The sequence below is a fragment of the Nicotiana tomentosiformis genome, chromosome 9 (genome assembly GCF_000390325.3).
Source record: "Nicotiana tomentosiformis chromosome 9, ASM39032v3, whole genome shotgun sequence".
NCBI lineage: Eukaryota > Viridiplantae > Streptophyta > Magnoliopsida > Solanales > Solanaceae > Nicotiana > Nicotiana tomentosiformis.
This window is the reverse complement of record NC_090820.1, coordinates 100793754-100805614: the sequence shown is the minus strand read 5'-3', so window position 1 is coordinate 100805614 and position 11861 is coordinate 100793754. Positions and strand designations below refer to the sequence as shown.

The 11861-nt window shown below is 35.7% G+C and overlaps 1 long non-coding RNA gene across 1 annotated transcript; it reads right to left on the bottom strand.

The window, feature by feature from the left end:
- Window positions 1-9311: 9311 nt before the first annotated feature.
- On the bottom strand, window positions 9312-9694 carry LOC138899613 (uncharacterized). The gene is made up of 2 exons (XR_011411357.1): window positions 9563-9694; window positions 9312-9493 (listed from the first exon to the last, which is right to left on the bottom strand). It is a non-coding gene; the product is annotated as an uncharacterized lncRNA (long non-coding RNA).
- Window positions 9695-11861: the final 2167 nt, after the last annotated feature.

The following is an 11861-nucleotide window of genomic DNA, read 5'->3' as shown; positions in this document are numbered from 1 at the left end:
TGAAGATTAGGGCATCTGATATCCCTAAGACAACTTTCCGGACTCGGTATGGTCATTACAAATTCCTAGTAATGTTATTTGGGCTCACAAATGCCCTAACATCATTTATGGATTTGATAAACCGGGTATTCAAGCCCTATTTGGATTCTTTTGTGGTTGTATTCATTGATAATATCTTGATTTACTCTAGCAGTCGAGAGGATCATGGGCAGCATCTTCGGATTGTGCTTCAGACTTTGAAGAATAATCAATTATATGCCAAATTTTCAAAATGTGAATTTTGGTTAGACTTAGTTGCCTTCTTGGTGTATGTTGTATCGGCAGAATGCATAAAAGTGGATCCGAAGAAGAGTGAGGCAGTTCAGAATTAGACTAGATCTACTTCATCTATAGAGATACGGAGTTTCCTGGGTTTGGCAGGTAATTATCGCCGGTTCGTGGAAGGATTTACATCCATAGCATCCCCATTGACTAAACTGACCCAGAATGGTGCCCCATTCAGGTGGTCAGACGAGTGTGAGTTGAGCTTTCAAAAGCTCAAGAGTAGTTTGACTACGATGCCAATGTTGGTATTGCCCACAGGTTTAGGATCTTATACGCTGTATTGTGATGCATCTCGCATTGGGCTTGGTGCAGTATTAATGCAAGATGATAGGGTGATTGCAAATGCTTCGCAGCAGCTGAAGGTTCATGGAAAGAATTACCCTGTTCATGACTTAGAAATGACAATCATTGTTGCGCTGAGGATTTGGAGGCATTACCTTTACGGTGTCTCGTGTGAGGTATTCACTGATCATCATAGTTTACAGTATCTGTTCAAACAAAAAGATCTCAATTTGAGGCAGAGAAGATGGTTGAAGCTGTTGAAAGACTATGATATCACCATTTTGTATCACCTCGGAAAGGACAATGCGGTGGCCCATGCTTTGAGTAGAAAGGCTGTGAGTATGGGCAGCCTTGCGTATATTTCGGTTGGTGAGAGGCCGTTAGCTGCAGATGTTCAGACTTTGGACAATCAGTTCGTGAGGTTAGATATTTCGGAGTCCAGTGGTGTTCTAGCTTGCACAGTCGCTCGGTCTTCCTTGTATGAGCGCATCAGAGAGCGAGAATATGATGATCCTCATTTGCTTGTCCTTAAGGACACGGTGCGACACGGTGGTGCCAAATATGTTACTGTGGGGGAAGATAGAATTCTGCGGATGCAGGGTCATATTTGTGTGCCTAATGTTGATGGGCTTCGTGAATTAATTCTTGAGGAGGCCCACAGTTCCCGGTATTCTATTCATCCGAGTGCCGCCAAAATGTATCAAGATTTGCGGCAACATTATTGGTGGAGAGGAATGAAGAAAGATATAGTTGCATATGTAGCTCGGTGTCTAAATTGTCAGCAAGTCAAGTACGAGCATTAGAGGCCTAGTGATTTGCTTCCGAAGTTAGAAATTCCTGAGTGGAAGTGGGAGTGTATCAATATAGATTTTGTTGTTGGGCTTCAATGGACTCAGAGAAAGTTCGACGCGGTATGGGTCATTGTGGACAGGTTAACCAAGTCAGCACATTTCATTCCAGTAGCAGTTACCTATTCTTGATAGCGGTTAGCGGAGATTTACATCCGCGAGATTGTACGCCTTCACGGTGTGCCCGTGTCTATAATTTCTGATCGAGGTAAGCAGTTCACCTTGCACTTCTAGAGGGTTGTACAATGTGAGTTACGCACGCCGGTTGAGTTGAGTACAACATTTCATCCTCAGACGGACGGACAATCTGAGCGCACTATCCAAATATTGGAAGACATGCTTCGCACTTGTGTTATGGATTTCAGAGGTTCTTGGGATCGATTCTTGCTGCTGGCGGAGTTTCCCTATAATAACAGCTACCATTCAAGCATTCAGATGGCTCCATATGAAGTATTATACGGGAGGCGATGTTGTTCGCCAGTTGGATGGTTTGAACTAGGAGAGTCTCGATTGTTAGATACCGATTTGGTACGGGATGCCTTGGATAAGGTCAAGATTATTCAGGATCGACTTCGAACAGTTTAGTTTAGGTAAAAGAGTTATGCTGACCGTAAAGTTCGTGATGTTGCATTCATGTTTGGAGAAAGAGTATTGCTCCAGGTTTCACCTATGGAGGGTGTAATGAGGTTCGGAAAGAAGGGTAAGTTGAGCCCTAGGTATATCGGACCCTTTGAAATTCTTGAAAGGGTGGGTGAAGTAGCTTACAGACTTGCACTACCACCTAGTTTATCAGCAGTTCATCCGGCGTTACAGACTTGCACTACCACCTAGTTTATCAGCAGTTCATCCGGCGTTCCATGTGTCTATGCTCCGAAAATATCATGGTGATCTGTCCCATGTGTTAGATTTCAGCTCAGTCTAATTGGACAAGGATTTGACTTATGAGGAGGAGTCGATAGCTATTCTAGCCTGGCGGGTCCGATAGTTGAGGTCTAAGAGTTATTCATCAGTTCGAGTACAATGGAGAGGTCAGCTGGTTGAAACATCTACCTGGGTGTCCGAGTTGGACATGCGGAGTAGATATCGACACATTTTCACCATCCCAGATACTTTTCTAATTCTGTTCAAGGACGAACGTTTGCTTTAGAGGTGCAGAATGTGATGACCCGATAGGTCATATCTAAATTTAACATTCAATTCTGTACTCCAAGAATTCAAATAGAACCATTTACAATTCCTCGGCTTGCATGCGTAGTCCGTATATTTTTTCGAAAAACTTTTATGTGAGAAATTGATAAAAATATGAAATAGTGCCTAAAAATTTACTTAAGTTGACTTCGGTTAATTTTTTGAACAAAAGGACCCGGATCAGTGTTTTGACAGCTACGGTAAGTCTGTATCATAATTTGGGATTTGGGAATATGCCCGAAATTTAATTTGGAGGTCCCAAGCTTGAGTTATTGCCATTTATCAAGAATTAGAAGTTTGAAAGATTAGAGATTTCAAAGTTTCACCAAAAATTGACTTTTATTGATATCTGTCTCGGATTTGAATTCCGAAAGTTGGAATAGCTCCGTTATGTCGTTTAGTACTTACATGCAAAAATTTAGGTCATTCCGGACTGTTTTGACGCGTTTCGGCGCGAGTTTTAGAATTGAAATTTTCATAAATTCACTAAGTTCGAATCGAGGTACGAATTATTGTTTTGACATTGTTCGATGTGATTTGAGACCCCGAGTAGGTCTGTATGATGTTTTAAAACTTGTTGGTATATTTGGTAGAGGTTCTGAGGGCCTCGGGTGGATTCTGGATGGTTAACGAGCCAGCCAGCTCCTTCGCAAAAGAGAGTTCGCAGAAGCGACAACCAGCCTTGCATCTGCGAGATCGTAGATGCGGCCAAATACACCATAGAAGCGAAAATCTCTGGACCGAATAAAATTGAAGGAGTCCGAGACTTTTCTCATTTTTGGACATTTCAAGTACGGGTTGGAGTGACTTTTGAGCGAGAATTCACGGGAAAATATGAGGTAAGTCATTTGTGATCCTTGTTAGTCAATAATATTGAAATATCATTGAGTATTCCGACTAGATTGTGTGTTTTTGAGGTGAAATTTGAGGATTTGGGCCTATGGATTTGAAAATAAGATTTGTGGATTTGAAGGTCGAGTTAATGTCGGAATTAAGTAAAATTTCTATGGTTGGACTCGTGGTTGAATGGGCGTTCATATTTTATAACTTTTGTCGAATTTTGAGATGTGGGCGCCACTGTTGATTTTTGAATTGAATTTCAGATTTTCATATAGAATTGATTTCTATAATTCGTGTTGAGTATATTGAACTGTTTGTGACTAGATTCGAGGCATTCAGACACCAATTCGCGAGGCAAAGGTTTATTGGAATCTTGAGTTGGTTGCAAAGCGAGGAAAGTGTCGTGGTTAACTTTGACTTGAGGGAGCAGGACTTATTTGTCTATTTGTTACCTGATTTAATGTGCGGGTACAACGTATATGTGATGTGACGAGTACTTATGCATTGTAGTTGAGTCAAAGCATGAGGTGGAATTTGTTAATTCTGAATAATTGCCTATTTAATTAACATATTCCTGCTTAAGTTTAATTTTGGTTATTTGATCACTTTTCATGAAATTATTTCTAATTTAATTATTGTTGAATATTTTGGAAGGTGAGGTCGGTATTCCGGTATTGAATTGATTGATAAGTATAGATCCCCGCATTTAATTACTCTTCCGAATATATATTATCATTTTCATGGTAAGGAAGAGTGTAAAAGCGCGAAGGGTGATGCCGTGCCATTTATACTCTTTATATTATTTTTGTCATGGTGAGGAAGATTGTAAAAATATGAAGGGTGATGTCGTGCCATTTTTTCATTATTATCTATTGATTTATAAAGTGAGGAAGAGAGTTAAAGCACGAAGGGTGATGTTGTGCCATTTAAATTATTTATTCATCATACTGTGGCAAGAAAGAAAGTCAAAGCACGAAGGGTGATGCCGTGCTATTCATATTATTTATTTATCATTTTATGGAAAGGATGAGAGTAAAATAACGAAGGGTGGTGCCGTGCCATTTTTATATTTCAGCTACCTATTTTGTTGTTGGTGCATTATTTGGCTGCTACGTGACACTTCCCTGGCTGAAAGTTTTATACAATTTCCCTTCACATGTTCCCTCCCAAATTATAAAATTTGTTAATTATTGTGTTCAATATTGTTTCGTATATGTATATACTTGCACAAAATATTTACGTATGTGTCTTGTCATAGCCTCGTCACTACAACGTTGAGGTTAGACTCAACACTTACGGGGTACATGGGGTCGATTGTACTCATACTACACTCTGCACTTCTTGTGCAAATTTTAGAGTTGGTCCCAGCGGCGTACCATAGACTTGATCGGATTCAACTACCCAGAGGAGACTTGAGGTATAACTGTACAGCGTCCGCAGTTCTGAAGTCTCCTTCTACTTTATCTCAGCTGTGTATTATCTTTCAAACAATTTGAATTTTATTGAGACCTTTATTTGTATTATTCTAGTAGGTCGTGCACTTGTGAAACCAGATTCAGGGATGTATTTGGATGATTCGGTTGTTATGGTCTTCCATACTTTATTTCAGTAATTGACTTCCGTTTAATTTTGATTTGTTTAAAAATGGTTAAGATTATTCTAACGTTGGCTTGCCTAACAAGTGAAACATCATCACGGTCCCGAAGGTGGGAATTTCGGGTCGTGACAACAAGAAATTGGACAAATACTATTGCGTAGTCGTGAAGAATTTGAATATACAAAGGCTTTCGTTTTTTTAAAATGTGGGTTAGATGAGAACAATTCATGAATATGCGTTTTAAATTTAGTTTAGATGAGAGTAAATTTGATGAATATGCATACAAAGGTAATTCTGTAAGCAGGCATAGTTGTATATTGATTAACTTAAGAGTGTAGAAGACAAAATGTAGTAACATATATTCTTTGGCAATTTGACATTATACAAGAAAAAGTAAAAAGAAAGAAAAGTTCTTCATGTACAGATAGTTTCCAAGAAGTTGCAGTAAGGATACAGAGCCAACAGTAATACATAAGATAATAGTACAACGTTGTATAAAACAAATCTATCTCAATACTACTACAATGTTTGATTCAATAGTTTTTTCCTTCGTAAAACTTAATAAAATATGAAATAAGAATATGAGAATTAGTAATATATGGATTAAAAGAATAAAATAACAAAAATAACCTTGCAGTAACCACAAGTTTATTTTGTTAAAGGAATAAACAAATATTTTAAGATATACAATGTATAATGATTTATAATACAAAAAAATTAAATATTTAATGGAAAATAATCTCTACATTACAATTCATATATTATAATCTCTTGTATTGTTAACCCTCAATTATATTCTCTGAATCAATAATACTTGCATTACAAAAATCCGTGTACCACTAATGCTTGGATAATGCATCACAATCATACATACATATATATATATATATATATATATATATATATATATATATATATATATATATATATATATATATATATATATATATATATATATTACGACAAAAAGAAATCACAATAAGAAAACAAATAGATTAATAAGAAAAAATGTGAGGAACTTTATAAACAAAAATAAGTTGAAAAACTAATCCTATGCTTAAAAATTTTACATACATATTTCCTTAAGAAGTATGCCGGCATACTTCTTGGTTCCCTGCTTACACTTTTGGAAACACTTTTGGAAACACCCTGGCCTGGAGACACAAGATGTTAATCTCATCAACAAAGAAAAAGAATTAGAAGAAAAAAGTGAACGAATCAAATAAAAACTTAGCATCATGAAGCTATAATAATGATTTGAAGAGGAAAAATACCAATGATATTGTCAACAAATTTAATCAAATTACTTAAAGTTACAAAGAGAAAAAAAGGCAAAAAGTGATCTCATATTCAACAGCACTCTTCCATTCATGCCATCAAGAAGACCAAACCAAATGCCCTCTCATCGGTGGCGATTTCAATTCATTACAAAAGCATTCCAAAGAGGATAGATAATTAACAGGCTGCTGCACAAAAGGACGTCCAGTCTTATATAGTGAAACAAATAACCTCACCTTTAATGATAGAGAGGAAAAGATACGAAGAACTTTGAGAACTGATGAATGGTTTTCCAATTCTCCAATTAGTATACACAATAAATGATAGTAATTATTATAGAAACTTATACACAATGAATTTATATGGGAGTTATTTTGTGTAAAAATACATTAAATAAGAGATGCAGGAAACGAACCATATTAAATGGAGGCCTTTTGACATTTTAAAAAAGAAGAAAGTCAAAAACATGAGAAAAATTATAAATGAGATTCTTGGCTTTAGAGAGTGCCAAGTCATCTTTTCCATTCCCTCTTCTATATATACACTAGTGAATATGCCGCACTTCGCGCGGTTATAAAAGAGATCAATAAATTTGTCAAATATTATCTTATAAATATAGTTGACATATAAGAGATAAAAATTCCATATCTGTATGTATTTACAAAAATAAATTTTCTTAAAAAAGAAAGGTTTTTAGGAAAAATGAAAAAAGGAGCAAGAGGACTTGCTTAGCACCTTCTTAACCCTATATTAAAGAGATATATACCTTATTAAAATAAAGACACATTAGCAGTTTCTTTTTGAAGCATTTGTTTCAAAGTATCCAACATTAACTTTTAGTACTACAAACATCTACTTTTAGCTTTCAAAGTATCCACGCACTTATATATATTAATAATTTTACTACAGTTAGTATATATTGTACTGACATAAACAAACTTACTAAAAAGCAAATTCTAGCAGACTATGAAAAAACATTCAAAGCACTATATTATATAATCATTCCCGATCTTCAAACCGCAAAACATACTATATATTTTAAATCCACTAAAATACACAAGAGATAGTAAACAAACTTAAAAATTTCCATTAGATAGTTATCATAATATGTATAGTTGAAATCATAAAATAGAAATAATAAAAGTTTATACTTTCTAACTTCTATAGATGTGTTTTACTTGGTGATATGTCTGTCTATCATGAAAATGGTGTAGTAGTTTACCTGACAATAATAGATCGGGTGAAAAAATTTCTAAAATAATCCGAAAAAATAATAATTATATATGTTAAAGCGATGGAAAAAATATGAAGGGACAAAGAAAATGTATAAAGTCAATCTATTGTAAGATAATATGTGTTCTTGTACCAAAATAAATGAATGATTACTTCAAGCATTTATTTTATGAAATTGCTTATTGATCTAAACTTTTTCGAAACACACAAAATACAATATGCAAAAGTATATGAAGAAAAGTTGAAATGTACAAGGAAAAAATTGCATATGAAGAATTAAAACAGGAAAATATTACAAAAAAAATAATAAAAAAGGAATTTTTAGTAAAAAAAAGTAGAAAGAAATAATGATATTATTCAACCCCTAAATTAATAAGGTTCTCATTCGAGCAAAAATGATACTATCTCTTTATCGTCTATCATTTTCTTTTTATTTTACTAGCTTGACGGAAGCTATTGGAAGCAACTGGACTCTCTACTTAGCTCGACCTTTATCTACGTTAGCATCCACACGAACCGAACCACTAGAATCCTGCCTTATACACTCATAGAGGCCTTTCCTTGAAAAACAAGAGAAGTAATCGCACACGGCGAAGACGTATCACGGTAGGGACTACTAAGGAGATGTACGAGTTTAGTTTAGTGTCCTTTTGATAAGTGTGCCACGAGTGCTCCCTTCTAAGGCTTCTGCTTCTCTCTAATAACGAGAAAATGACTCTTTCAGAAAGCAAAGCTACAACTCTTCAGTCTAAGCTATCTAAGCTAGAACTTAAGGTCGACCCCTTTTCATTTCCCTATTTGATTTAGTAAGGGGGAAAGGCAGTCCGCTTACCATATACAGAAGATCGATATCGCACAGAAGGCCTGATATCGCCCTATTTGAGATACTGATTCAAGTCTTAGTACTAACGAATGATCAAAGTATGAACTCCGGGAAGGTAGAGTAGAAATTAGTATGAGAAAATATGCTAAAGTAGTCAAAATGAATGAACACGTTCAATTCAATAAAAAAAGAAATCTTTTTTTCCGATTCATTTTTTTTTCTTACGACACGATACTCAAATCTAGATTCTTGTAATTATGATTCAAGTGAAGAAAAAGTAAGCCTATTTATTTCGGGCTTTAAAACCAGTAGTTCTAGCGGTCGACTCGGTTCTTTCAAATTGTTTCTCATTATTGAGAAAGGGTAACAAAGATAAAATACGAGCTTGTTTTATAGCAAGAGTAATTAATCGTTGTTGTTTCAAGGTCAATCTATTCACTCGTCTTGATAATATTTTTCCTTGTTCAGACCGGTCTTGAGGACCGTGTATATGATTTGGCTTTACGGTTTATACAAGATTTGTAGAGTCATAAATTTCCATCTGAGAAAACATTCAAAATTGCTCCTTTTGTTTTAATGATAATTTTTTTTTGTTTCACATATAAGCATGGAGGAAAAAGTGTGTAGTCGAATTCTTTTGAGTTCTTGTTTCTTTCTGTTCCACTAACACTTCAAAATTATTTATCCTTTCACATAATTAATATAGACTTTAAAAAATATGTAACAAAACAGTTCAAACCTATGATGTTACCATGTAAATTGTAAATTGTAAATCATGACAACTTCATATAATCACATTAATATTGCTCATTTGTAGTAATCTAAATAGAATAAAAGAAAATGTTTGAGGGATAATATAATAATTAGAAAATGTGAGAATACTTATAAAAGAGTCTACTTTAATTCTTTTACGTTAATTATAGTATCACGAAATTTATCTATACGCAATAAAATCTGATCTTTAACATGAAGAAAATAAAAAAGGTTACTTGTAATACTATTTACCAAAAATCTTATTCTTGCCGGTCTTCCCATGTGCATCATCATGCCTCCAGGCTCCAATTTCTCTTCTTTTTTTTCCTGCAAATCCTCTCCTGAATTGTATCATTAAAAAAAAAGGACTCCATTACAATTAATTCATCAAACAACCTTTACTAACTCTTTTTGTGCTCTGTTTCTTCGATCCTTCTTCCACTGATGCAATGTAATGCATCTGTATTTTTTAATATTCAAATGTAAATGTATGTGAAATTGTGTGTGAGAAAGAAGAAAATAAAAAACATCAATTTATTTAGTCATTTATTTCTCTCGAATCATAATCTCCATTACTTAAACAAAATAAAATAGAATTTGCAGGGGAAAATGATTATAACTACGTGATCTACAATAGCGATCAACCAGCAAAATTCCCCAAAATCCGGTGTCACAAGTGCATGAGCATCAACTAGGAAATATGATAAAATACAACATCTGTCTGGAATACAAATTACATAGGAGAATATAAATAACTCTGATGGAGACTCTATGTGCTGTGGACTCATAACATGGGATGTAGCTCACCTAAGTCCCCGCAATAGCTGTGCCTCTGCGCCCACAAGACCACTAGACATATATGTACCTTCACAAAATATGCAGCGAGTGTAACATGAGTACGTAAAACAACGTGTACTAGTAAGTATCTAGTCTAACCTCGGAGAAGTAATGACGATGGGCCGACTTCGACACTTACTATGGGCTAACCAAAATTTTAATTAAGCATGAATTATGTAAATACAACTGAAAACTCAATAACAAGAAATAAATAAACAATTCTTTCACTGATAGTAAATCCCAAATTAATTTCCATCATTTAACAAATTAATCTCTCAAGCCAATGAAACAATATCAATTATAATTGGACTTCAAGAATTATTATGCATGAATTATGACGAGATCGTACGGCCCGATCCAACATACAAATATATAAATTGTGCACTGCCGAGGGTCGAACGGCACAAACCATAGATGCATCTATCTGCTACCTAGGCGTTCGGCCCGCTCCACGAGAAGAGAAAATACTTTATAAACAAACGATTCAAGATTATTAAGAGGATAATATTCAAAGAAACACCAATTCTCATTAACGGTCAAGTGACCCATCCAAAACTCAAGTTAATGAAGTTTAACCTTTTACAATTCCTTTATCAAGTTCCAATATGATTTAAGCAATTAAATTAACAAGTAGGGTGTGAACATCGCAAGTATAGCATGATTTGGGTCCTAGACTACCCGTACATAAGCATAATTAGTAGCTACATATGGACTCTCGTCACCTCGTGCGTACGCAGCAGCCCCCACAAATAGAAGCACATATTAAATCAATTCACCTATGGGGTTAATTCTCTCTTACAAGGTTAGAAAAGAGACTTACCTCGCTCCGAAGTTCCATAACTATCTCCAAAGATTTTCTAACAACTCAAACCGGTGCCTGATACTCCAAAACTAGTAAATAAATGTGAAATTCCATGAGCATGTACTCTAATACTCATAACAAATCAATTTATAACAATTTCCAACTCCGCTCGGAAAATTGATAAAGTCACCCTCGGGCCAATGCGCCTGGATTCCGAAACTTTCTGAAGATAATCATTACTCATAACACTACGAACTCAAATATATGATTTATTCCCAATTCCATGTCCAATTTCCTGGTCAAAATTCAAAAATACCAATTTCTAGGTTTTCTACCAAAAATCTCAAATTCCTACTAATTTCCATGTTTAAATCTCTATTGAATCCATATATTTAACTTGTAATAGATGAGAATCACTTACCTCGTGTTGCTTGATGAAAATCTCTCCTTGAAGCTCTCCAAAATTGCTCGAATCAAGTAAACTATGAGAGAAGAAGAGCCAAATCCCGCTCTTAAAATGATTCTGCCTAGCGATATTTTTGCACCTGCGGGAGAATAGCCGCACCTGCGGCATCGCTTCTGCGACCTCGCCACTGCTTCTTCGAAAAATCACCCAAACATGATGCATCGCACCTGCATAAACATTCCCCGCTTTTGCGACATCGCATGTGCGAGCCCCCTTCCGCTCCTGCGCCTTCTCCCACTTCTGCGCCCAACGCTTCGCTTCTACGCTTGCGCAGATGCGGCCAAAATTCCGCACTTGCGGTCCTTCCCTTGGCTGACCTGCTCCGCTTCTGCGACCCCTGGGCCGCTTCTGCAGCCCCGCACCTGTGGCCAAATTCATATAGATGTTTGGCCAAATTCAATCTGTTAACTATCCGGAATCCACCCGAGGCACTCGGGACCTTAACCAAATATACCAACATGTCCCAAAATACAATACGAACTTAGTCGAAGCCTTAAACCACGTCAAACAACATCAAAATCATGAATCGCGCCTCGAATCAAACTTATAATTTCCGAATATCCAAATTCTATAACTTGTACCGGAACGCA